We start from the raw sequence: 26,482 nt of genomic DNA, 5'->3' as shown, positions 1-26,482 counted from the left end.
TCATTGTAAAAATTCGAGTAAACTGGAATATTACAGATAAAGCCCATTAGGTATTAAAATAAACATCCACAACTCTCGGAATCCTACAAGATAGGATGATTTTGAATCAGTGATTAGGTCTTATCTGACCAATTCTTGGAAACTACTAGTTTTAGTAGTATTTTGGAGAATCTAAAGCCTTAGCTTGTGTATGGTCCAGATATCACCGAGTACCCAAGTATAAATACACCTTATAACTCTCTAACGGAAACTTAATAACTTCAACTTAAGTTGCATACTGACCTAGAATTTGGGCTGACTTAGTAATTAAAACTTTGTGTGCTTTTAAAATTATTGGTACTTATGCATTTGAAATCATATTTTATAAAATAGTAAAATAAATTCTTTAGGGAGCAACAGCAGTTTGTGGATATCTGAGCCGGAAACTCTCACGAGACAAAACTCGTCCACTAGGGCCACCTAGGGGTTTAAAGACTTATTGCATATAGTAAATGCAATCGTGATTCCTACGAAAGTGAGTTAGTTTTTTTTATTTTACTCGAGGACTAGCAAAATGTAGGTTTGGGGGTGTGATAAGTGCTAAATAATGCATAAATGAATCTATTTTACATAGCACTTATTATTATTTTTATACACATATTCTAAATTTAAATATGAAAAAATGTGTTTTCCTTCATCATTGCATTTTAATAAATTATTAGAAATAATTCAAGTTTGATTATTTTTATTGATCGAGTCTAATGTATGTAGGTCAAGTCAAATTTATTAATTTCTGAACCCAAATCGCACGCACCCTGCAAATTAGATCCTCTCAGATTTTGATTCAGCCATTCATCCCAATTTTCCTGCATCACATCTCAGCCATTCGCATTCAATTTGTTCACGCATTCACCTATTAAAACAAGTCCCTTTCTTCCACGTGTGCATGGAGCATCCCAGCCAACCTCCCGTGCCTTCCTAGCCATGAGCACAGCCAAGATCTTCTCATTGCACACCATCCACGTAAGCTTTCTTCTCAGCTCCCCTGTTCCACGACAGAGCCCGTCCAAAGAATCTAGCCTTCAACCACCCACGGATAAGCCCAAGCCACCTTCATCTCTTCCACGATTAGCTCCCTGCTCCTTATCCCGTTCGTAATCTTCTCTTCATCTCCATAGATTGCGTCTCAATCAAACTCCCAAACATGGATCTCAGCTCTCCTTCTATCTTGGTCCCATGCTTATCTTCCCATTCCGGTATCCTCCGGCATCTTCCTTCAACCGTGAACATTATCCCCTATTCCCATGCGCTCCCAGCCGAATCCAACTCCTTCCGCATCCAAAGAACAACCAACCGAGATCCTCTTTCCTTCTCCGAATATCCCAGCTCACGAATCATTTCTCCTCTTCATCCACATCAAAAAGGATCCCAGAAATTCAGCTTCCCATGTCTTTTGAAGCCCCTGCATCCCGACTCAACTTCCTCTGCTTCTGAACCAACCCATCCTCATCCTTCCCATGCTCACATCCAAACTTCCCCTCGCATCCGTGTCGTCTTCCCATCGTTTCTTCATCACAGATCCACGTCCGAGTTTCTTCCACGTCGTTCCATCCTTATCCCATCTCCCAACCAACTCCAATCTTCATCCCGTTCGCAATAACTTCTATCACCCATCGGATAAGAATCCAGGCGTCTGTTCTCAGTATCCCAACCTCCTTTCGGATTTCCCCAGCTGCCCAACATCCCAGCAATTTTCTGTGATCCATCCATATCCTGTGCTCGAGTTGAAGCTCTGCTCCGCGTCCGGAATCCAGCAGCATCCAACTGAGCGTGCATCCCATGGATCACGGATCATCACCTCTCCCTCTGCTTTGGAACAACGTCTCAGATCCCATCTTCTCCGTGATCTTCTTCTCCCGGATAAGCTCCAATCCAGCTGCAGCCGCATCCATTCTGGGATACGATCAAGTTCAGACGTCCACAGATGAAGTCTCGCTTCCAAGCTCCTCCCACATCCCCTGCTTCAGCGGAACAAAGCCCGAGTCTTCATCGATCCAGCCATCCCGCATCGTCCACGTCCTATGCAGCATCCAGTGCACACGTTCCCTCCTTCCACCGAATCCCAGCAGCCTGGATTTGAAGATATCCTCTGGTTAAACTTTTGAAGGAAACCGTGGGGGAGAATGAGCTATAAAAGGCCATCAGCCTTTGGCGTAAGGGGGGCATCGAATGAAGGAATGAAGGGAAACAGAGCTTCTTCTACCATCGCAATGCCATCTCCTCCAACCGAAGAAACCAGCCATGCCATCTTCATCTTTCTACACTGCTACTGACATCCCCCATTCCATGGAAGGCTGAGCTCTTCACTAGGGTTGGATGCAGCCCTAACAAAGAGCCAAGGATTTTGTATTTTTGATTTTTATTCTTGGAGTTGTATAAACTTTATTTTGTTCTCAATGAATACTTTATTTCATCTCATATTTAATTTCTATGATTTTAAGTATGAAGTTTATACAACTGTTCTTCATGATCACTAAGTTAATATAAGACCATCCATGCTTAGGAAAGATGCAATGTCCTGCCACATTAGTTTAGGGTAGACATTTCATGCTAACTGAAGATGGATGTTCCTAAATTACTTTGGTGAAGTTTTATTTGAATGCTTATTAGGCTTGTAGCCAATTTGCATGTTAATCCAAGAATAAATTAAAATACAATTAATCCTTGTTACTTTGTTAGTGATGAATTCCTTGCCCTAGGTTCTCCCAACTCATATCATTTTTTTAATTGCATTTCTCTTTAATTATTTAGTTCAATAGTCTTCCCAAACTTTCTTTTTAAATATTTTTTTTAAGAAAATAATTGTACCCCAATTCTTGTGGATCGATATCCGTAATCACTATCCTACTAGGTACGTGCTATTGCGTAGTCTTTAAAGTTGACTATCAATTTTTGGCGCCGTTGCCGGGGATTGCTAGCATAGTTATTTTTCTCTTCATAAAAAAAAATTTCAAAAAATATATATATCTAAAATAAAATAAAAATATTTTCTATTTTTGTTACTTTCCTTATCTCCTTCTTCTCTCTTACTAATTTTTCTTTTGGTATTATTTGATCAAAAATTGAAGAGGAAATCTGGGACGATCAAAAAGGAAACTACTGAAAAAGTAATGCTGCAGAGGTTTGCCTAAAAAATAAAATAAAAGAAAATATTTGCTGGAAAAATTTTTTTTGGTAACATCTGAACCTTTCTTATGCGGAAGAGGAAGAGGCAGAGGCGGGGTCATCCGGGACTTGGGGATCTTGAATCCGGAGGAGACGTGGACGATGATGGCGAAAAACGGAATGCTGGGTCGCGAGCTGTGGATCCGTATGAAGAGGATGACTCGGAACGCCATTTCTGGGATTCAAAAGCTGGTGGCTGGGCGGACGATGATCGCGGAGGAGATTGGTCTTCTACTCGGTCGCTGGCTGCATGCACGGTGATCGCGGAGGAGCTGGTCGGTTTGCATCGCGGGAGAAAAGAAATCAATGGCTGGCCGATTTGGGAAGAGGTCCCCTGTTTCAGCATTGTGAAGGAAAGAATGGAAAGTCAGATTGGATGGCTGCTGATCTGGGAAGGGCTCTGTTTTGGCGCAAGGGACAACGTGTGGATTTGAGCCTAGGAGATTTGTTGGACACGGGGGTTGATGGATCGCATGAGGATTCACCTGGGAAGCTTGGATTGGCTTGGATAGTGGTCGCAGGAAAGGAATGGGATTGGTTGGGAATTGGCTTTGGATTTGAGGTGGGTCATGATCGTTGACTTGTCCTCGAGCCCAATGTCATTTAAATTTAATTCTTGCTAAACTGCTTCAGACCGAACTCGACCAGATAAAATAAACAAGACTAACAACAAGACCGTGACTTAATAAAAAGGGTTAATCAAACATTTTCCCCATACAAAAATAATTAATTATAACTTTCAATCTAATCAGGACCAAAACCCATTTAATTATAACCTTAGCTTGATTACAACTCCATCAGATTACCAAACCGGATCAACACAATCTCCTCCTTATATGTTTTCCTATAGTTTTCATGAAAGATTGCAACCAAGAGAGAGACAAGTTTAGAGTCTGGTTCAAGAAAAGAATTATTTGCTTCTTACCATATTTTAAATTTATTTCAATAATTATTCAATTTCATGGTAAAAAACGTATTTATCAGTTTAAGAACATTGATAAGTGTTATGAAAAGATAACTAAGTTATAAATTATTCAGCACTTATCAAGGGGACTGAGACGTGGGATGGCGAGGAGATGGAAAGAACTGGATGCATGGTTTTCGTAGATGGAAAGAAGGCTGCATGGAACTGGCAACGATGCAGGGACGATGCATATGGATGCTTGCTGATTGGTTCCAAGCATGGCACGGAGGGGCTAGAGTCTGAAGTGCGGGAAAAGCACGGAGACACCTGAACGTGGGCTCTTCCATGCATGGCAGCGTTGGGCTCAAACCCAATGTTATTGGGTCTCTTGGATTACTTGCACTCAAACACAAATACAACATTAATTAGTAAATTTTATCATTAATGATTAGCTAAAATACTAATTAAGATGGTATGACGATTGCACTTTTGTGCTCTCATCACATATCTTTGTTTTATGTCTTTAGCTTCAATAAAAAGTCGAAGGTTAAACCACACCTTTTGCACTCTCATTTTATTATTTGCTCGTTAATTGCCAGAGATTAGCAATAAGCTAGTTGGGGGGTGTGATGAGAGCACAAAAGTGCGATCTACACATCACTTAAATTAGTATTATTGCTAACAAATAATGATAAAAGTGCTGCATTAATATTATATTTTTGTGGGATTGATAGTCAACTTTAAAGATCACGCAATAGCACGTATCTAGTGGGATAGTGATTATGGGTATCGATCCACAGAGATTGGGGTACAGTTGTTTTCTTAAAAATATTTGAAAAAGAAAATTTATGAAGACTATTAAACTAAGCAATTTAATAAGAAATACAATTAAAATAATATCAGTTTGGGAAAACCTAGGGCAAGAAATTCACCACTAACAAAGCAACAATGATTATATTTTACCTTGTTCTTGGACTAACATGCAAATTGGCTACAAGCCTAATAAGCATTCAAATAGAAATTCACATAAGCAATTTGGAAATAATCCATCTTTAGTTGGCATGCAATGTCTACCCTAATCTAAGGTGGCAGCACACTGCATCTTCCTTAAGCATGAACTATCTTGTTTTTACTTGGTGATCATGAAGAATATCTGTATAAACACCATACTTAAAATCACAGAATTTAAATATGGGATAAAGAAAATATTCATTAAGATCAAAGAAGTTCATACAATTCCAAGAACATAAATAAAAATGATACAATAACCGTTGTCGTCCTTGTTAGGGCTTCATCCTGCCCTAGTGAAGAGCTCAGCTTTCCATGGTACGGAGAGTAGCAGCAGCGATGTAGAGGACTCCCATCACGACTATCTCCTTCCTTTCTCTGTCTTCTCCCGTCACTGGACTCGGTAGGAACTCCCTTAGCATTTCTTTTTCCGTGGGAAGTCCTTCCCACAATACCCAAACTTCTCTCCCTCCTTTTTGATCGGTTATTTCAATTTCAAAAATAAACCACGCAATAGCACGTATCCTGTAGGATAGTGATTATGGGTGTCGGTCCATAGGGATTGGAGACAAGTTATTTTTCCTAATTAAATAATTACTTCAAAGGGGATAAGCTAGAGTAAATGATAAAAACTAAGAATTAATATGGGTGTAGTAGTATGAATTATCTATGGAGAGAGGTGTTTAGGGCTAGATTCCACCGATAGATTTATATCCGTGACGCTTTTCAATGATTGAGTTGTATGTAAGACTTGATTGCTTCCGACTACAAGCCAAAGCAATCACAAAAGAAAATATAACTAATTTCCAGCATGAATCATCTAAGTCTAGCACAAACCATCTACTCTAACGATAAGCATGACCTGTCTAACCTAGCATGATGCATCTGATTATTAAGTCATTAAACATGAAATCGATGTCACATGAATATCTCCTCCAAACCACAGGTGTTGGATTCGATGAAATAGATCAATCTATGTAAAATATTTTATGCAAGATAAATGATTCACATAAATTGGATAAATTATAAGATCAATTGATAAATTCTTCATCATGCAACCTATCTTACAATACAAACTCAAATCAATAAAAATGAAACGAATACTCCTCAATGGCTTCATCAAACCCCTAAACCAAGGCTTAGCTGCTCATGGTGGCCGGAAGTCCTCCCATCTTCATAAAAAAATTGCTCTTCACTCCCTTCCGCTCCCAGCCTCTCTCTCTTCTCTCTTTTTTTATTTTATTTCTTCATCTCCCTCTCGGCTTTCTTCTTCTTTTCACTGAAACAGGGGGTCTCCCCTGTTTTTCTGTTGAACCGAGCTCCCCCCCCCGCTCTCCCTTCTTCGTCTTCCTCTTATAGCTCGCCGAAGACCAGCAGCGATGGATCCCGAGAGAGGAGGGCGTGATGTTGGGAATGATCTCGGGCGAAGATGGAGCTCGAAGCGGGTGCCGATCCGGAAGGGGCTGGGTTACCGGCTCGTTGAATGCAGTCGGCTGGGATCGCGGTGAAGGCTGAATCACAGGGATTGGAGCTGGAAATCGATGGGAGGAACGCGGACGACCGGATCTCGGAGAAGACGGAGGAGCTGCTCGCTGGTGTGCTCGTTGGATGCGGCTGGAACGGGCTGATGCGGAAGAGCTGGATCTCGGCTGCTGGGAAGAGGGCTGGCCGCGGGATCGACGGGGAGACGCCGGAGGCGTCACGGGCGGAAGAGGAGGCGGAGGATCTAGATCTGGCTGCACCGCGTGGGACTCGTGGCTGGAACGGGCAGCGGGGCGCTCTGTGAGGCGAGATCATGGGAAGAATAGATAGAGGGAGGAAGGAGATAAACAGTGAAACAATTTTATTTATTTATTTTTTTATATTATATTATTTCCCACTGTTCATATGAACAGTGTTTTTACGGGACACTGTTCATATGAACAGTGAATCCAGTGATTTTCCCCAAAATTATTTTTATTTATTTTATTATATTAATTATCTTCTTTTTTTATTTTCAATTTATAAATTTTATATGAAGGCTGGTAAGGAATTGCTTTGGATTTGAGGTGGGTCATGATGGTTGACTTGTCCTTGAGCCCATTGTCATTTAATTCTTGCTAAGCTGCTTCAGATCGAACTCGACCGGTCAAAACCAAGACCATGACTTAATAAAAATATTTTCCATACAATTATAACTTTCAATCTAATCAGGACCAAAACCCATTTAATTATAACCTTAGCCGAGTCAACACAATCTCTTTATATGTTTTTCTGTAGTTTTCATGAAAGATTGCAATCAAGAGAGAGAGACAAGTTCAAAATCTGGTTTAAGAAAGGAATTATTTACCTCTTACCATAATTTAAATTTAATTCAATGTTTATTCAATTTCATGGTAAAATATGTATTTATCAGTTTAAAAACATTGATAAGTGCTATGGAAGGATGACTAAATTATAAATTATTAAGCACTTATCACACCCCCAAACCTATGTTTTGCTAGTCCTCGAGCAAAATAAAATTAAAGAAAAGCTCTAACTCACTTTCGCAGGCATCGCGATTGCATTTACCATATGCAACAAGGCTTTAAACCCCTAGGTTACCCTAGTGGACGAGTTATAGTCTCGTGAGGGTTTTCAGTGAAGATACCCACAAACTTCAATATCATTAATTGTTTATGATTAATTTGTTGTTGTTGTTGTTTTTTTTTTCTTTTTTTAATTCAAATCTAATTTAAGATACATAAATGATAAGAATTTCAAAGCACACACGGTTTTATTTACTAAGTCAGCCCAAATTCTAGATTAGTATGCAATCTAAGTTAAAGTCATTAAGTTTCTATTTAGGGAGTTGTAAGACTCATTTATACTGGAGTGCTTGGTGAAATCTGGACCGTACACAAGCTAAGGGTTCGGATCTCCAAAATATTGTTAATACTAGTAGTTTCCAAGGATTGGTCGAAAAGACCTGCTCACTGATTCAAAATCATCATATCTGCAGGATTTCGAGAGTTGTGGATGTTTACTTTAGTACCTCACAGGCTTTATCTGTAATATTCCAGTTTACTCGAATTTTTACAACGACAGCTTTCACACTATTGTCTTTTTCAAGGTCAATACAGAACTTTTTTTTTTTTTTTTTTGAAAGATGTATAATTGTGTACTTTTACTCTTGTGGTGATTTCTCCGGGTAACGAGCAATCAGTCGACAACTCTCACACCAGTTGGCACAAGGTGTCAGGCATCAAGACTCTCCTACGGACTTATGCTCGGAGTCCTCATCACAAGCCCATTTAACCTTTGACAATAGGTAGCCCTTTTCGATGTTCCTGACTAAATCCTTTTTTATTGATGATTTTTTTTTTTTTTGGATTAGATAAGTATGATTCATCAGGGTCCAAGGTTGCTACTATACTATCAACATAATGTCGAGCCTAGACCTTAGAAGGGTCGGCCAGTGTGTAGTGAAATTCCAAAGTATTAATTAGCTTACAACTCCCTAAGAGAGACTTAATAAAAAGAACTTAAATTTGTATAACTTCCGACTAGTCATTGGGCTTTTTAGATTTTATATACCTTGTGTGTTTATCATTCTCACATTAATGTATAGAAATTAGGTTTTTTTTTTTAAAAAAAAAACAAAAACTTTTTTATTATTATTATTATTATTTTTAAATTTTTTTTTTATTATTTATTATTTTATGAAAATGAACATATTTTTTTTTCTTTTTTTTTGGATGAAAATCAAGATGAATACCCCCAAACCTAAACCTAACATTGTGAAGTGAAAACGAATGCAAGAGATGCAAACAAAACCAAAAATTCTTAAAAATACTCAAAAATACCCCCAAACCTAAACCTAACATTGTCCTCAATGTTAAAGAAATCTAAGAGAATTGGGTTGCCTCCCAACAAGCGCTAAGTTTATTGTCTTCAGCCAGACATAGTGAGATAGTTTTTGCATCTCCTTCTATGAGGTCATCTATTTTGTCTATCATAAAACACTCAATTTTTCTTGCGGGTTGGTCGGCCGCATTGAACACATTTAATTTTACCTTCATGTTCCCAAATGATATGTTCATTACCCCTATTCTACAATTGATGCATGCATTGGCTGTTGCTAAAAAGGGCCGTCCAAGGATCACGGGGATTTGTTTATTAGGATTGGGCTCATGTTCCATATCAAGGACAATGAAATCTACTGGAAAATAGAATTTATCTACCTTGACAAGAACATCTTCAATTATCCCACGTGGTGTTTTTACAGATCGATCAGCCAATTGAAGGGATACCGAGGTTGGTTTTAACTCACCTAAACCAAGTTTCTCATAAACTGAATAAGGTAAAAGGTTGACACTTGCCCCTAGATCTAAGAGTGCTCGATCAATGAAATTATTTCTTAAGACACAGGAGATGGTGGGAGCACCAGGATCTTTGAATTTTGGAGGGGTGTTGTGTTGGAGAATAGAACTCACTTGCTCAGTTAGGAAGACCTTTTTAGGCACATGTGTCCTAGATTTTCGCTTTTGTGTACAAAGGTCTTTGAGAAATTTGGCATAGGAGGGAACTTGTCTGATGGCATCAAGGAGTGGGAGGTTGATTTTAACTTGTTTGAAGACCTCCATCATCTCTTCTAATGAAGTTCTCTTTTTGCCAAATGGAGAGGGTGAAGTAAGAGCTTCAGGATATGGGGCCTTTGGGATATGAGTTTTGGCAGAAGGTGGACTAGGTGAAGAAGAAGAAGAAGGTTTTTCATTTGACACATTTCTATCATCTTCTTCATCTTCCTTATTGTTGTCCTCCCCAATCTTATTGTCTACTACACGTCCACTCCTTAGGGTAGTCAAAGCATTGGCTTGTTCATGATGAATTGCATTTAGTTGATTTTCTTGAGCCATGTATTGTCCCCTAGGATTACTTAGTGGTTGGCTTGGAAGCTTTCCTTCCTCTCGCTTGTTTAGTGCATTAGCTAGTTGACCCATTTGGGATTCTAGCTTGGCGATTGATTGCGTATGAGAGTGCACTAATTGTGTAATGGTTTCCAAACCTTGAAGGGCGTTCAACACTTTCTCCTCAAAGGCTGTGTTTCTTTGGGGTGGAGGAGGAGTGTGTTGAAATTGAATCGAGGGACGGTAGGGATGAATATTTTGTGGGGTTTGAAAATTCTGAGGATTTTAAAAATTTTGGGAATAGGGTTGGGCTGTGTTCGAAGCTTGCTGCTTCCAAGAAAAGTTTGGATGATTTCGCCATCCCGGGTTATATGTATTGGAAAATGGGTCATTACCCGGTCTAGGCCGTGTTTGAGCAGCATTGATGTGTTCTTGCACGAGTTCGGAGAATTGGGGCGCTGAAGGGCACTCATGAATAGGGTGGGATGGGCTAGAACAAATAGTACATACTTGTGCTTGGGAAGAGTTCATGTAATGCCCACCTATCATCAGTTGGTCAATCTTATGGGACAATGCATCTACCTTGCTAGACAGGTCCATAGAATGACTTATTTCACAAATTGTCCCTTTTCTTTGAGAACTCGGGGGTGCTTGACGAGAACATGAAGCATGGTGGAGGGAGTTTTCATTAAGATTTTCAAATAATTTCCATGCTTCATGCTCATTTTGAAGCATAAAAGTGCCCCCGCATGCAGCATCGATCATCTGACGGTTTCGTTCTGTCAATCCGTCATAAAAACATTGCACTAGTTGCCACTTAGGTATTTGATGATGAGGGCATTTACGGATTAGGTCCCTAAATCTCTCCTAAGTTTCATGAAATTCTTCTCCCTCAGTTTGGGAGAAGCTTGTAATGGCACGTCTAAACTGGTTCGTTCTTCCTATGGGAAAGTATTTTTTAAGGAATTCTTGTTGCATTTGATCCCAAGAACGAATTGAGTTAGCTTCTAAAGAATTCAGCCATTGTTTGGCTCTATCTTTAAGGGAGAAGGGGAATAATCTAAGTTTTAGAGCATCATCAGTGAAATTCTGAATCTTGACAGTGGTGCAAATTTCAAGGAATTCATCTAGGTGTTTATATGGATCTTCATTGGTGAGCCCATAAAAAGATGGAAGCATTTGGATCACACTAGACTTTATTTCATATTGTACAGCTGCTACCTCAGGTAATCGAATGCAAGATGGGGAAGTGTAAATAGTGGGAGTAAAGTATTCCCTCAGGAGTTTGGGTTGTTCTTCAGCCATCTTAAGAGGTGGGGATGATCCTAATGTTTTGATCTTAGCTCGAATGTTCCTAAGGGTTCGTTCTATTTCAGGGTCAAAAGGTAATAGGTTTTGTACTCTAGAACGACTACCGTGCATACACTAGTACTCGATCAATCAAGCATGCAATAAAAGAGAAAAGCATATCAATCCTAGTCTTTGTCCTAAAATCACTAGACAGCTCCTAACTGGTTTGAAGAGGGCACCTAAGCCTCCAATCCGGTCTAATGAACCGAGTTGACCAGGTAAGCTCCCAGGTAAGTGGAGGGGTCACGATGCGTTCGCAAAGGTCCCACTTAAAACCCACTTGCCTCGAACAGATGAACTGTCTCCCTTATAGGGACAAAGCTTGCCTAGACATCAACTAAGCCACAGAGCGAAATTGGTGCAACCTTCGGTGATCTTCGTCCTATTGAGCTCGAATGTCCCTAGGAGCCAATGTCTAATTGATTTTAATTAAAGTGACACTATGTGAGATTGAGTTCACCTAAGTTGGGTAAGAGTCCGGTGATGAAATCCAGCTCTTATCTTGTTGGGGTGATTGCCCTTACTATGTGCAGATTGATTTGTGTATGTGTATCAAGCATGCATTCACACTCTTGCTGAAATTGAAATCAAACAATCACCACAAAATTTTAAGCTAATAATTAATTTAAATAAGAAAGGTTTAGAGGTCACCAAAGGGAATTTCCCCAGTAATTTTAAATTTTTTTTTAGCAAACCTCCAAAGCATTCCTTTCTGATAGCCCAGATCTCCTCTTCGATTCCTGATCAAATAAGACCAAAAGAAAAATTTAAAAAAAAAAATTAGTAGAAGAGAAAAAGGAGATAAGAAAAGTAACAATAATAGAGAATAATTTTTTTTTATATATATATATTTTTTAAAGTTTTTTTAATTAATTAATTTCTTTTTATGTAGGAAAAATAACTATGCAAGCAATCTCCGGCAACGGCGCCAAAAATTGATCGGTTATTTCAATTTCAAAAATAAACCACGCAATAGCACGTATCCTGTAGGATAGTGATTACGGGTGTCGGTCCACAGGGATTGGAGACAAGTTATTTTTCCTAATTAAATAATTACTTCAAAGGGGATAAGCTAGAGTAAATGATAAAAACTAAGAATTAATATGGGTGTAGTAGTATGAATTATCTATGGAGAGAGGTGTTTAGGGCTAGATTCCACCGATAGATTTATATCCGTGACGCTTTTCAATGATTGAGTTGTATGTAAGACTTGATTGCTTCCGACTACAAGCCAAAGCAATCACAAAAGAAAATATAACCAATTCCCAGCATGAATCATCTAAGTCTAGCACAAACCATCTACTCTAACGATAAGCATGACCTGTCTAACCTAGCATGATGCATCTGATCATTAAGTCATTAAACATGAAATCGATGTCACATGAATATCTCCTCCAAACCACAGGTGTTGGATTCGATGAAATAGATCAATCTATATAAAATATTTTATGCAAGATAAATGATTCACATAAATTGGATAAATCATAAGATCAATTGATAAATTCTTCATCATGCAACCTATCTTACAATACAAACTCAAATCAATAAAAATGAAACGAATACTCCTCTATGGCTTCATCAAACCCCTAAACCGAGGCTTAGCTGCTCATGGTGGCCGGAAGTCCTCCCATCTTCATAAAAAAATTGCTCTTCACTCCCTTCCGCTCCCAGCCTCTCTCTCTTCTCTCTTTTTTTATTTTATTTCTTCATCTCCCTCTCGGCTTTCTTCTTCTTTTCACTGAAACAGGGGGTCTCCCCTGTTTTTCTGTTGAACCGAGCTCCCCCCCCGCTCTCCCTTCTTCGTCTTCCTCTTATAGCTCGCCGAAGACCAGCGGCGATGGATCCTGAGAGAGGAGGAGGGCGTGATGTTGGGAATGATCTCGGGCGAAGATGGAGCTCGAAGCGGGTGCCGATCCGGAAGGGGCTGGGTTACCAGCTCGTTGAATGCAGTCGGCTGGGATCGCGGTGAAGGCTGAATCACAGGGATTGGAGCTGGGAATCGATGGGAGGAACGCGGACGACCGGATCTCGGAGAAGACGGAGGAGCTGCTCGCTGGTGTGCTCGTTGGATGCGGCTGGAACGGGCTGATGCGGAAGAGCTGGATCTCGGCTGCTAGGAAGAGGGCTGGCCGCGGGATCGACGGGGAGACGCCGGAGGCGTCACGGGCGGAAGAGGAGGCGGAGGATCTGGATCTGGCTGCACCGCGTGGGACTCGTGGCTGGAACGGGCAGCGGGGCGCTCTGTGAGGCGAGATCATGGGAAGAATAGATAGAGGGAGGAAGGAGATAAACAGTGAAACAATTTTATTTATTTATTTTTTTTTATATTATATTATTTCCCACTGTTCATATGAACAGTGTTTTTACGGGACACTGTTCATATGAACAGTGAATCCAGTGATTTTCCCCGAAATTATTTTTATTTATTTTATTATATTAATTATCTTCTTTTTTTATTTTTAATTTATAAATTTTATATGAAGGCTGGTAAGGAATTGCTTTGGGTTTGAGGTGGGTCATGATGGTTGACTTGTCCTTGAGCCCATTGTCATTTAATTCTTGCTAAGCTGCTTCAGATCGAACTCGACCGGTCAAAACCAAGACCATGACTTAATAAAAATATTTTCCATACAATTATAACTTTCAATCTAATCAGGACCAAAACCCATTTAATTATAACCTTAGCCGAGTCAACACAATCTCCTTATATGTTTTTCTGTAGTTTTCATGAAAGATTGCAATCAAGAGAGAGAGACAAGTTCAAAATCTGGTTTAAGAAAAGAATTATTTACCTCTTACCATAATTTAAATTTAATTCAATGTTTATTCAATTTCATGGTAAAATATGTATTTATCAGTTTAAAAATATTGATAAGTGCTATGGAAGGATGACTAAATTATAAATTATTAAGCACTTATCACTTTTATCTCGGTGGGAACTCCTGAGAAGAGATTGCTGATCCTTCGATGCCTCCTCCTGAGAAGGCTGATGGCCTTTTATAGCCAACTCTTCCCACGGCTCTCTCCAGCGGATTTCTTCGAATTAGGGCTGCTGGGATTTTGTGGAAGGAGGGAACGGCCGGAACGCGTTGTGAACGTGATGTGCATGCAATGGATAAGCTTGGACATGGTTGGGAATAGGGGAGGTGATTCGGAATGCTGGGAGATCGTGATGAAGAGGAGCTGATTTAGGAGCAAGGGATGTGAATGTTGAGAGGATCTCGGAGGGATGAGAATGATTTGGATCCACGCAGATAGTTGATATGAAGCTTGCTTGGAACTCATTCGTGGATGATGGAATCAATCCATAATGCTACGGATGCTTGGAAGCTTGGGAACGGCTGGCCATGGGATAAGGATGGGAGCAAGCTGAGAGATGTGATCTAATCCGGAACGTGGAGGAGAAGCTGGACGTGTGAAACAGGGGAGTTAGTTCAAAGATGAGGAAGCGAATGAGGATGATGCAGATGATTACGAACGTGAGATCATTCTGGAAGAAGGAATCTCATGCGGATGGTAGCCGTTGATAGGATCACTGTGAACTCGGGAAGATGAAATGGATGTGGAGTTCGGGAGGATGAAGTGGACGTTGGGAGATTAGTTGAGATGAAGACACGAGAGACTTGAAAACGATGGATACAGTTGAGAACAGAGGAGCTAGGATTCCGAAATTTGCTGGGAGATGTTAGGATGTTATCCGGAGGGATATTGGCTGCTTGATCCGAATGGAAGAAGATCACAACGGGATGAAGCTAATCCGGACACTAAGTTTGAGCTTATCCGGACTCTGTTTTGAAGCAGGGATTTATCCGAGATGATGGAGTTGGGATGAGGATGCAGGGGATTCGGAGATGCTGTCGTTGGCTGAGATGAAGACGGGCGTAAGGGAGAATCAGACATGATGTTGCTAGGTTCATGCGAACGGGAGGGAGGACATGCGGATGGAATGCTTGGCTTGGACGCTGGGATGATTCGGTTGATGGTTGATCCATGGGATAAGGAGGATCTCGGACGTTGGGACTTGATGGATGGCTGAGATGACTTGCAGTTGGAGTTGTGGTATAGTAGCTTAGATATGGCTAGGGCACGGAACAGGGGAGAAAATACGTGAACTTGGGGTGGCCATGTGTTGAAAAGGAAATTGGGAAGTTTGGATACGTGGGGAGTGAAGGAGAGAGACTTGTTTGGATTCATGAAAATAAATTATTTGGGATGGCACCTGCTGAGAAATGAAAATTGGGGTCGACTCTAATTGGTTGGGAAGATCCGATTCATGGGGTGCATGTGATTTGGGTTCAGGGGTCATCCCAGATGAATTTGATTCGACCTGTATACATTAGATGGACCAATAAAATCAAGCAAAATCAAATTATTTTTAATAATGCAATGATGAAGAGGAACACATTTTCTTATGTTAAATTTAAAATATGTGCAAAGAAAATAATGATAAGTGCTGTGTAAAATAGTTAAATATATACATTATTTAGCACTTATCAGGGGTGCAGGTGATCATAAATCAAAGTTAAAATGCGCATCGGGTCCAAAAAGATGCAACACTGCAGATGACCAGCAAACCGCAAGGGACAACCCCAGTTGAACACTAGAAGGAGGCCAAGTTCAAACGTCCACTTCGTTGCAGCTTCAGTCTTTTGTGAGCCCAAGCATCTGAGCCGCGTGCAGCCCATCCTCCCGCGAGTGATCCACCGCATCCGCGAACCAGTATCTATCCCACGCATCCGCCCGCGTGGAAGAATCGCGATCCATCCACCCGTCTCACACGCCTCCCAGCCGTCCGCGAAGCATCCACCCAGCGTCCTGCATCCTTCTCTTTCCCTATTTCAAAGGCCTATGGAGTTCATGATTCATTCATCCCAGCCGTCACCCTAGCATCATCCGAAACTCAGCGTCCCGAGCCCAACATCCGGCCGTTCGTGGCGATTCTCCCATGTCCAATTCCTTGCAATCTTCCATTTCCGCACCTCAACCTCCTTCCAACAAAATCCCAGCCTCCTCAGATCCCGTCCGCGTTCGTAGTGCATCCTGCGAGCCTCCCGTGAAGCTTCCTAGCGTCCGCATCCAGCGCATCCAAATCCCATCCTGCGGCCAGCTTTCGAATCCGCATCATTCTATGATCCGCCTCCTCCAGCGATGCATCCATTCCATCCGTTCCCTCCAAATCAGCTTCCGAATTAGCAATCCATCAGTCTGCTTCTTCGCATCCGCAGCATTCGGAGTTCACGATCTTCCCAGCATCTGTATCGATCCATCCATCCGTTCACGATGCATCCTAGCATCACAACAGGCTCAGCATTCGCGATCTCATCCTAGCCATCCGCGCCCATTCCCCTGCGAGCATTAGGGCTCTCACGAACTATATGAGGGGCTCTCTCGGCTGGGAAAGGGAGAGTTCCCATTCTAAAAAAAAAACAGAGGAGGGAAGGAAAAAAAAGGGAAACAGGGGATGCCCTATTTTCGAAAAGAAAAAGAAAAAAAAAGAGAAAAGAGGCTAGTGTTTGAAATGAGTGGCTGATTTCTTAGGAAGGGTGATGGAGGAACCTTTAATGTATTGCTCTTTGAAGTAAACTCTAAACTTTTGCTTTGAATGATTTATATTTACTGATATGTTCTTGATCCATACGTAGTTATTTCGTAGATAGTTCTTTAATGGCTTATGACTATTGATATATGGATTGCTTTAGTATTTGATTCGTTACAGATGTAGTAAGCACGATGAATGCTTAGAAATTGAGTTCATATGTTCATGAAACATATACCATGATTAGATCTATCCTACCGTTAATCTTTAATCAAGAACCATAGAGTTTATTTCTTGGATGCAATATCATCAAGGGGAATTCCAGATCCCTACCATCTTTATTTCATTGAACTTTGTTTATTGATATATTATTCTCTGCTTTTAATTTCTAAAAATCAACTAAAAATTATATCTAAAAATTACGCTAATAATCCATAGATTGTTTCCTGAGGAATCGACCTCGGACTTCCGAGCTATACTATTTGTGCGATTCTCCTACACTTGGGAGAGCAGTTTTGCGACGCATCAAGTTTTCGACGCCGTTGCCGGGGAACGGCTGAGTTATTAATATAATTTTAGATTTAATTAGTACCTTAGTAGTTAGGTTTTTTTTCGAAAAGAAAAAAAAAGTAAAACTAAAAAAAAATCTTTACTACTATTTTTGTTTCCTACACAGTCCGCATCAAACTATGATATTAGAGTAATTCGCCGTCTGATTGGACTCAAATTTGGTTGACTAGTGCAGGATGCGTGTTTCGATAATCTGAACGGTCTGATTGACATTCTGAGACTTTTAAGACCATTAGATTAATATGAAACCTTGCTGCTGTCTGTTTTGAATTTTCTGTGTTAATTTTTTTTTAGAATCAGAATTTTATTGTTATCATACCTCATTAACCCTTGTTGCTAATTGAAAATTGATAAAAACTTTAAGAAAAGATCAAGGGTGATCATTTAAAAAAAATTAAAATTAAATTTTGTATGCTAGGTTGGAATAGGGACAACATTGGGCGTTTGAATCGAAAAACTTTTGACAATTTCTTAGATCATATTATTGAAACTCTTTCGCAAAATCTCAGTGATGAGAGCACAAAAGTATGATCTAAGTACCACTTAACTTAACCTAATGCTAGCAAAATAATGATAAATAATAGGTGTTAACATTTGCATGATTAAATATTATCCTTAGCACTTATTATAATTTTTATCATTATTTTATATAAATTCATCTAAAAAAAATGCATCTTCCCAACTGCAGAACAGAGTACATGATTCTTATTCAGCGAGCCCGAGCGTACAAGCCCCAATCCAGCTGCATCCACGCATCTCGGCTCCCGTGCACAATCTCAGGCGTCCATTTGAAGGAGGTCGCGCTTCAGCGTCCAAACCCCATCCGTCCGTGTCCCAGCTTCTACCCAGCATCCACGAGCCTCCCAGATTCCATCTCCCGCGATCACATCCCAGATTCTGCGATCGCGATTCAGCCATGCGCCCCTTCCAAATCAACTTTCGGATAAGATATCCAGCCTGATCTCCCGCATCCCCTGTTTCCGCTCATCCAGATTTCATCCGCCTCACGCGTCTCCCAGCCGTCCGCGAAGCAACCCGCGATCAACGCCCCATGCTTTCGGACCCGTATCAGTGCCTCCCAGCAGCGCGCGATCACCTCCCAGATCTTAGGATCCCACGCATCATCCGTTACCATCTCCCGCCTCCCAGCTCGTCCCCCGCACCCGTGATCAACTCCTTCCCGCGATGCATGCCAAGTAATCCGTGGCCAGCACCCTCTCCGCGTCCATTCTCAGCATTAGATCCGCCCGCGTGCATATCCAGCATCCTCCCAGCGTCCGTGCCCAACTCTTCATCTTCCACGTTTGCTTCTCCCAAGCGTCCAGGCCTCACCCATCCGAGCTTCATTTCCAGCTCATCCACGCCTAGCATTCCCAGTTTTCCGTGGCCAAAGAAGGAAACCAGAAGCAGTGTTTCAATCATCCGAATCCCAACAATTCTGGCTCAACATTCCAAGTTGATCCCAAGTTCCCCGCGTCCATGATTCACTTCCCGGATTTCAGCCGTCCATGAGCAATCGTCCGCATTCACAGCAGTGCTCCAGCGTCCCACGCATCTCGTTCTTCCCTTCAGAGGACCAGGCATAGAAGGGATCTTGATCCCTCTCAATCGGGCCATATTCTCAGCACTCTCCCGGCGTCACAGCAGCACCCGCGTCTGAGAATCACGGAATCCGCGTCCCGGTATCCCACGGCCAGCCGGGATGCGCATCCTTAGTTTGGAATTTTTGGTTTTGATTTCTGAGGAAGTTTTGTTTCTGGGAGAGGTTTGATTGTATAAAAAGGGAAGGATCTTGTTCGGCTGGGGGAGGTTTTTCTGGTTCCCACAAAAAAAAAACAGTTAGAGGCTCTGCTTTCAAAAAGAAAAAGAAAAGGGAAGAGGAACAGAGGAGATTTTTCATGTTGATGGCCGGCTAATCCCTTTGGTCAAGGGTGATGGGAGAACCCTTAACTTGTTACTTTCTTGAAGTAAACTCTAAACTATTGTTCTATTCAATTTATATCTTTTGATATGTTTTGGTTTCTTGTTTACCTATGTTGTAGATAGTTCTTTGTTGGTTTATATCTATTGATGCATAGATTACTTTATTATTTGATTTATCGTAGACATAACCGGCACGACGAATGCTTAGAAATTGAGTTCGTGTGTTCAAACAATATATTACATGATTAGATCTATCTTACATTTGAACTTTTAAATCAGAAATCGTAGAGTTTATATCTTGAATGTACTATTGTCAAGGGGGATTCCGGATCCCTAACCATCTCTTTATTATCGAACTTAATCTATTAATTAGTTTCTCTAAACTTCTATAAACCATCTGAAATCACATCTGAAATTAAACTGATAATTCACAGACCGCTCCCTGAGGAATCGACCTCGGACTTCCGAGTTTTACTGCTTGTGCGATTCTCCTGCACTTGGAAGATTAGTTTCACGAAAGCATTTTTGCAAACACATCACTCAGATCTGGTGAGATGGCTGATGATGATGTAGGAAGTCACCATGGTGATGAAGGTAGACCCCCAGTTATGACACTTCGACAATAATTACACCCTACTAGGACTAGTCAACCTTCATGCATGATTATTTCTGAAAACGTAGGACACTTTGAAATCAAACCAGGGGTAATTCAATTGCTGCCCAAGTATCATGGGATGGAATCCGAAAACCCTTATCTTCACCTTAAGAATTTTGAGAAAATTAGCATCACATTTAGAGTGCCAAATGTATCGGAAGACGTCCTTAAATTGACCTTGTTTCCTTTTTCCTTAAAGGATAAAGCCTGGCTGAACTCCTTGAGACCTAGATCTTTAGGAACATGGCATGATATGCAAAGAGAATTTTTGAAAAAATTCTTTTCTGCACAAAGGACTAACTTTTTGAAAAAGCATCTTAGTAATTTCCAACAAAAAGACCATGAAACATTTTATGAATGCTGGGAGAGACTGCACAATTATGGGATACAGGGGATAGAGTGAATAAACCTTTGCCTAAGCCTACTAGCATTGGACACGGGGGCCTTTACAACCTTAGTACTCAGGATGAAATTCAGGCTAAAATGGCAGCCCTTACTAGGAAGGTAGAAAAAATTGAACTTAGAAGGATTGAACTCGTTAAGACCATAGAACATGACAGCGAGTGTTGTGGGATTTGTGAGATGCCTGGCCATCTCACCAGTGATTGCCCCACAATACCAGCATTTAAGGAAGTCTTGCACGATCAGGCCAATGTTATGAATATATATAAAAAATCTTTTAATAATCCTTTTTCGGGTACTTACAATCCTGGATGGAAGAACCATCCAAATTTCAGGTGGAGGAATGACCAACCTCAACCAGTATATTACCCAACTCCTCCACCTCCGCAACCTCATTATGCACTCACACCCCCTAAAAAACCCAGTCTCGAAGAAACTTTGTAATCTTTCATGCAAGGTCAAGCCAAAATCAATGATGAAATAAGAAATCAACTGACAACACTGACCACTGCTTTAAGTTCTTAAGAGAAGGGTAAGCTACCAGCTCAACCATAACCTAACCCTCAAGTCTACGGTGGTAGCAATGCATCATCTTCAACTTCGCATAAAGAACAAGCAAAGAGTATAATAACTTTACGAAGTGGAAAAGTTATTGACCGACCAGTCCCAGAACAAACACAAGTCATATCTAATTCTGACTCTCCCAAGACAAAAGAAAAGGATAACGAAGAAACCAAAGCACCAACATCTGCTGAAAAAAATCGAATGTCCTTTTCCAGCACCATTTCCATAAAGATTAAAGCCTTTACAAAAGCTTGAACCAAACTCTGAAATTCTTGAGCTTTTTAAGTAAGTAAAAATCAATGTACCTCTTCTTGATGCAATCAAACAAGTGCCTTCATATGCAAAATTTTTGAAGAATTTGTGCACTATCAAGCGTCGGTTAAATGTCAAGAAGAAGGCATTTCTGGCTGAAAATGTGAGTGCGATTTTACAGCATAACATTCTTCCTAAATATAAGAAACCAGGTTGCCCAACTATCTCGTACATCATTGGCAATTTTAGGATTGAGCGAGCATTGCTGGATATAGGAGCAAGTGTGAACTTGTTGCCATATACGGTATATGAGCAACTCGATTTGGGTGAGTTGAAACCAACAACTATCACCTTACAATTAGCTGACAGGTCAGTGAAGGTTCCTAGAGGGATTATCAAAGATGTGTTGGTCCAAGTAGACAAGTTCTATTTTTCTGTCGACTTTATTATACTAGACACACATCCGGCTTCCAATTCACCATCTCAGATTCTAGTCATCTTAGGACGTCCATTCCTTGCAACTTCTAATGCATTGATCAATTATAGGAATGGGGTCATGAAGCTTTCTTTTGGCAATATGACCTTGGAACTGAACGTTTTTAGTATAGGCAAACAACCCAGTGATCATGAAGAAAGTAAAGAGGTTGAATGGGTTGAAACCATTGCGGAAGAATATCTGTTAAAAAAAATATTTACTGAATCGGCCGACAATGGTTTAATAGATTGGTGTTCTGAAGGTATTGCTGATGACGTGGCCCCGCCTGTTTTAGATAATTCGGATGTCATGATGGTCAATGGGTGGAGACCGAGAATAGAGAAATTCGAGCAGTTGCCCTCACAAGGGATAAAAATTGTACAATCTCGAAAACAAGCACCCATACTTGAGCTGAAACCCTTACCAAGAAAACTCAAGTATGCCTTTCTTGGACCCGATAACACTTTTTCCATAATTATCTCGACTGAGCTCGATAATGATCAAGAAGGAAAATTACTTACGGTCCTAAAGAGTCATAAAGAAGCGCTTGGATGGTCGATTGCAGACTTAAAGGGGATTAACCTTTGATTTGCATGCATCGGATATATTTGGATGATAATGCGAAAACCACAAGGCAAATGCAGCGTAGGCTGAATCCAACAATGAGAGACGTGGTTAAAACAGAAGTCCTTAAGTTGCTTGATGTGGGTATTATTTATCCGATTTTCGATAACAAGTGGGTGAGTCCTACTCAAGTCGTGCCTAAGAAAGCAGGTCTGATGGTAGCCGAAAATGAGCAGGATGAGTTAGTCCCGACTCGCGTTCCGACGAGTTGGCGCATGTGTATTGACTACCAAAAATTGAATTTGGTCACTAGGAAAGATCACTTTTCCCTACCCTTCCTAGACCAAGTTTTGGAAAGAGTTGCAGGACACAATTTCTATTGTTTTCTCGATGGCTATTCCGGGTACTACCAAATCGAAATTTCACCTGAGGATCGAGAAAAAACTACTTTCACTTGTCCTTTTGGTACACTCGCTTTCCGACGAATGCCATTCGGGTTGTATAATGCACCCGCAACATTCCAAAGGTGTATGCTTAGTATCTTTGAAGATATGAACGAAAAATTTTTAAAAGTGTTTATGGATGATTTCTCTATTTTTGGTGATTCTTTTGATGATTGTTTATTACATTTACAAGCTATCTTAACTCGGTGTATAGAAAAGATTCTGATACTGAATTGGGAGAAATGCCACTTCATGGTACCAAAGAAAATTGTCCTAGGACATATTGTTTCAGCGAAGGGCATGGAAGTTGATAGAGCTAAGATTGACTTAATCGCCAAGCTACCTGCACCTAAGATGGTTAGAGATGTTAGATCATTTTTGGGTCACGCCGGATTTTATAGGAGGTTCATCAAGGACTTTAGTGTCATAGCTCGACCATTATGTAACCTCCTATCCCTTGATACACCGTTCAATTGGACTGAAACCTATCAGGAGGCATTCGAAAAGTTGAAGTCTATGCTTAGCACTGCACCCATCGTGCGACCACCCAATTGGTCATTACCTTTTAAGATCATGTGCGTGTTAGATGTATGCCCTAGAAGCCAATCTGGCTGATACATTGTTAATTGTAGGACATAATTTTGTACTTGACTATTTATTATTGAATAAATAAAAAGCATCTTTTTTATTCATATTATTTATGTGTCTATGAATCATTCAAGAAATTAATAAGATGATGATGCATATTCTCAAGAGTTGAGAATTTGAGCCATATATCATTGGTGATTAATTTCTAAATGCTCATGATCGATGGATCATCACGAGGACGGTGATCAATCCGATGAGATCAATGCACACATTGCTTTCCTTGTGGATGGACGAGACTCGAGTCCACGGTGTGATGACACTGAAGTAATAGTGCAGGTACTTGTTAAAGAACAAGGGTACTGAGCGTGACCAAGATACGAAGTCACTTGGATGTCTATCCACTCGTCAGTGACTTGCTTGATGTTGCAGTAGTGTGACTGGTCCTTTGACCTGCGGTGCTTCGGCTACTTACAGTGAGGTTATTGTAGTTTGACTGCACGTATACATGGTCTCTAGACATACGGGTCCATGCAGTGTAGATTGGCTGCAATAGGTTCACTGTAGGAGTAGGGTATGCACCTATATGAAATCTATCCACCTTGATAGATAAGGAGAGATCCTATGTGATTTATAAGACTGAGTTCGTAAGATCTCGGCCGGGGCAGTATGCAAAGTGGAGAAAGAGTTTTTCACTCTCGAACTTAAGTCGAATAAATCTTGACATATGACAGACGATGGAGTTTGACGAGTTGTCCATGACCTCCGTCCTATAGGGATCCACGATAGTAGAACTGTATCATACGATAACTGCACCTAGAGGTTCATCATTCCATTCTACTGGGTAGCCACTATATGCTGCTGATAAGTGCTAAATAATGCATAAATTAATATCTTATTCATAGCACTTATCAATATTTTAATTCACATATTTTGTAAATTTAACTAAAAAAAATGTATTACCTTCATCATTGCATTTTAATAAATTAAAGGTAATTCGTGTTTTACTTATTTATTTACTGGTCAGTTTAATGTGTGCAGGTTGACTCGAACTAATTGGGATGATGTCTGAACTAATGTGTGCAGGTCGCATTTGCAGCTGAACCCATGTCCACGTCACCCTTTAAGTGCTTAGAGATCAAGCTTCCATGTCATCCCATTCCTCCCCTGTTTTAAGCTTCCAAACAGAGTCAACCCCAATCCTCTTTTCATCACGAATCATAGCCACGTTTGTTGAGTCCAGCATCCACCACCCTAGCTCTTCCGAAGCCCTTGCATCCCAACTCATCTCTCATCCTATTCTTCGGATCAAGCCAGTAAACCCGAACTCCCAGCCGATTCTAGCTCTCTCTTCCATCCTTATCCAATCGCAAGATCAACTCCCAGCAAATCTTAGCATCCGCATCAAAGGATCAAGTCTCCCCTAGCCGTGAGCTTCATCCAAGATCATCCCCTGCTCCCAGCCAAAAGAAATCAAAAATTCAAACCCAGCCGGTGAGCATCTCTTCCTTATCTGAATCCCCTGCATCGTGGATTCTCTTCTTCTTCCGCGATAAGATCAACTCCTCCCAGCCAAGATCCCAACGTCTCTCCCCTGCATCCAATAGGTTCATCTTCATCTCCAATTAGAAATCCTTCATCCTAAACCACCAATCTTCATCCCAACTGCATTGTCTCCTGTTCCCGCAACCGTACGCGTCTTCCTCATGTCTGAATTTCCTCCCAGCTGCAACCAGCCATCTCCCAACATCCTAGATCTCCTCCGCGTCTGAGTATTCCGTGGACAGTATCCGGATTAGTTCCATCTCTAGCTTTTCCTCCTTCCACAGATAACTCCCAGCTCATTCCTCCCATATCTTCACCTCTAATCCTCCTAGCGGAACAGCCTTCCATTTCTTCCCCTGTTTCGGAAACAGAACAGAGTTCATCCTCCTTCCCAAGCTTATCCTCCCAAGATAGACTGAATCCAACATCTACCCATGGATAAAGTCCAGCTCATCTTCTCCACGTCCTCCACGTTGAAGCCCTTACAGATTCCTCTCAGCCATGAGCAACAATCCAGCTCCCCTGTTACGCGTATCTCCTAGCATCCCGAGCATCTCCTATCAGCCAAGATACTCTCAACTTCATGACTTCCTTTTCTTCCGTGATTCAGCCTCATCCTCATCTCCGAATCTCCCAGCTTCAGCCATTCATCCCGCATCCTAGCTCCCTCCCAGCCGCGTGCGGATTAGACCCATGCATTGATCTAGCTCTCACAGCAACGAACAGAGCAACCCGTCTCCCTAACATTTGGAAGATAGCAACCGTCTGCGATCCAAGATTTCCTTCCGGATCATCTCCCATCATGCGCGGAAGAGATGAAGCCTCCACGAGCTTATCCTCCCATTCGGATCAGCCACAGAGGAGGAGAGAGGGGGAGATTCCAGCCTATAAAAGGAAGAGACTTCTCTTCCTTGCCAACCATCTCTTCTCAGGAGGCCGAATCCCATAGATAAAAGGAGGGAGAGAAGTTTGGGTATTGTGGGAAGAACTTCCCACAGAAAAAAAAAGGGAAGAGAGAAGAGATGAAATGCTAAGGGAGTTCCCACCGAGTCCAGTGAAGGAAGAAGACAGAGAAAAGAAGGAGATAGCCGTTGATGGGAGTCCTCTACATCGCTGCTGCTGCTACCCCCGTACCATGGAAAGCTGAGCTCTTCACTAGGGCTGGATGCAGCCCTAGCAACAGGATAAGAATTTTGTACTTTTTTTATTTCTATTCTTGGAATTGTATGAACTTATTGTTTTTAATGGATATCCTCTTTTATCTCACATTTAATTTTTGTGATTTTAAATGTGAAGTTTATACAGCTGTTCTTCATGATCATTGAAGTAAAAATAAGATAATTCATGCTTAAGGAAGATGCGATGTGCTGCCACCTTAGATTATGGTAGACATTTCATGCTAACTAAAGATGGATTATGCCTAAATTACTTTTGTAAAATTTTATTCGAATGCTTATTAGGCTTGTAGCCAATTTGCATAATAATCCAAGAATGAAATACATAACAAATAACCCTTGTTCCGATGTTAGTGGTGAATTCCTTGCCCTAAGTTCCCTTAAACTGATATCATTATAATTGCATTTCTTATTAAATTGCTTAGTTTGATAGTTTTCACAAATTCTCTTTTTTTTCAA

General features: G+C 40.9%; 1 long non-coding RNA gene and 1 other non-coding gene across 2 annotated transcripts; both read left to right on the top strand.

The window, feature by feature from the left end:
• Positions 1-10,807: 10,807 nt before the first annotated feature.
• LOC120106238 lies at positions 10,808-10,913 on the top strand. Its single transcript, XR_005508427.1, has one exon. It is a non-coding gene; the product is annotated as a small nucleolar RNA R71 (small nucleolar RNA).
• Positions 10,914-18,153: 7,240 nt separating this feature from the next.
• LOC120106236 lies at positions 18,154-25,851 on the top strand. Its single transcript, XR_005508426.1, has 2 exons — positions 18,154-19,407; positions 24,390-25,851. It is a non-coding gene; the product is annotated as an uncharacterized LOC120106236 (long non-coding RNA).
• Positions 25,852-26,482: the final 631 nt, after the last annotated feature.

This window comes from Phoenix dactylifera, unplaced genomic scaffold (assembly GCF_009389715.1).
Source record: "Phoenix dactylifera cultivar Barhee BC4 unplaced genomic scaffold, palm_55x_up_171113_PBpolish2nd_filt_p 000494F, whole genome shotgun sequence".
Taxonomy (NCBI): Eukaryota; Viridiplantae; Streptophyta; class Magnoliopsida; order Arecales; family Arecaceae; genus Phoenix; species Phoenix dactylifera.
The sequence above is the reverse complement of the archived record's forward strand: the minus strand, read 5'-3'. Positions and strand labels throughout refer to the sequence as shown.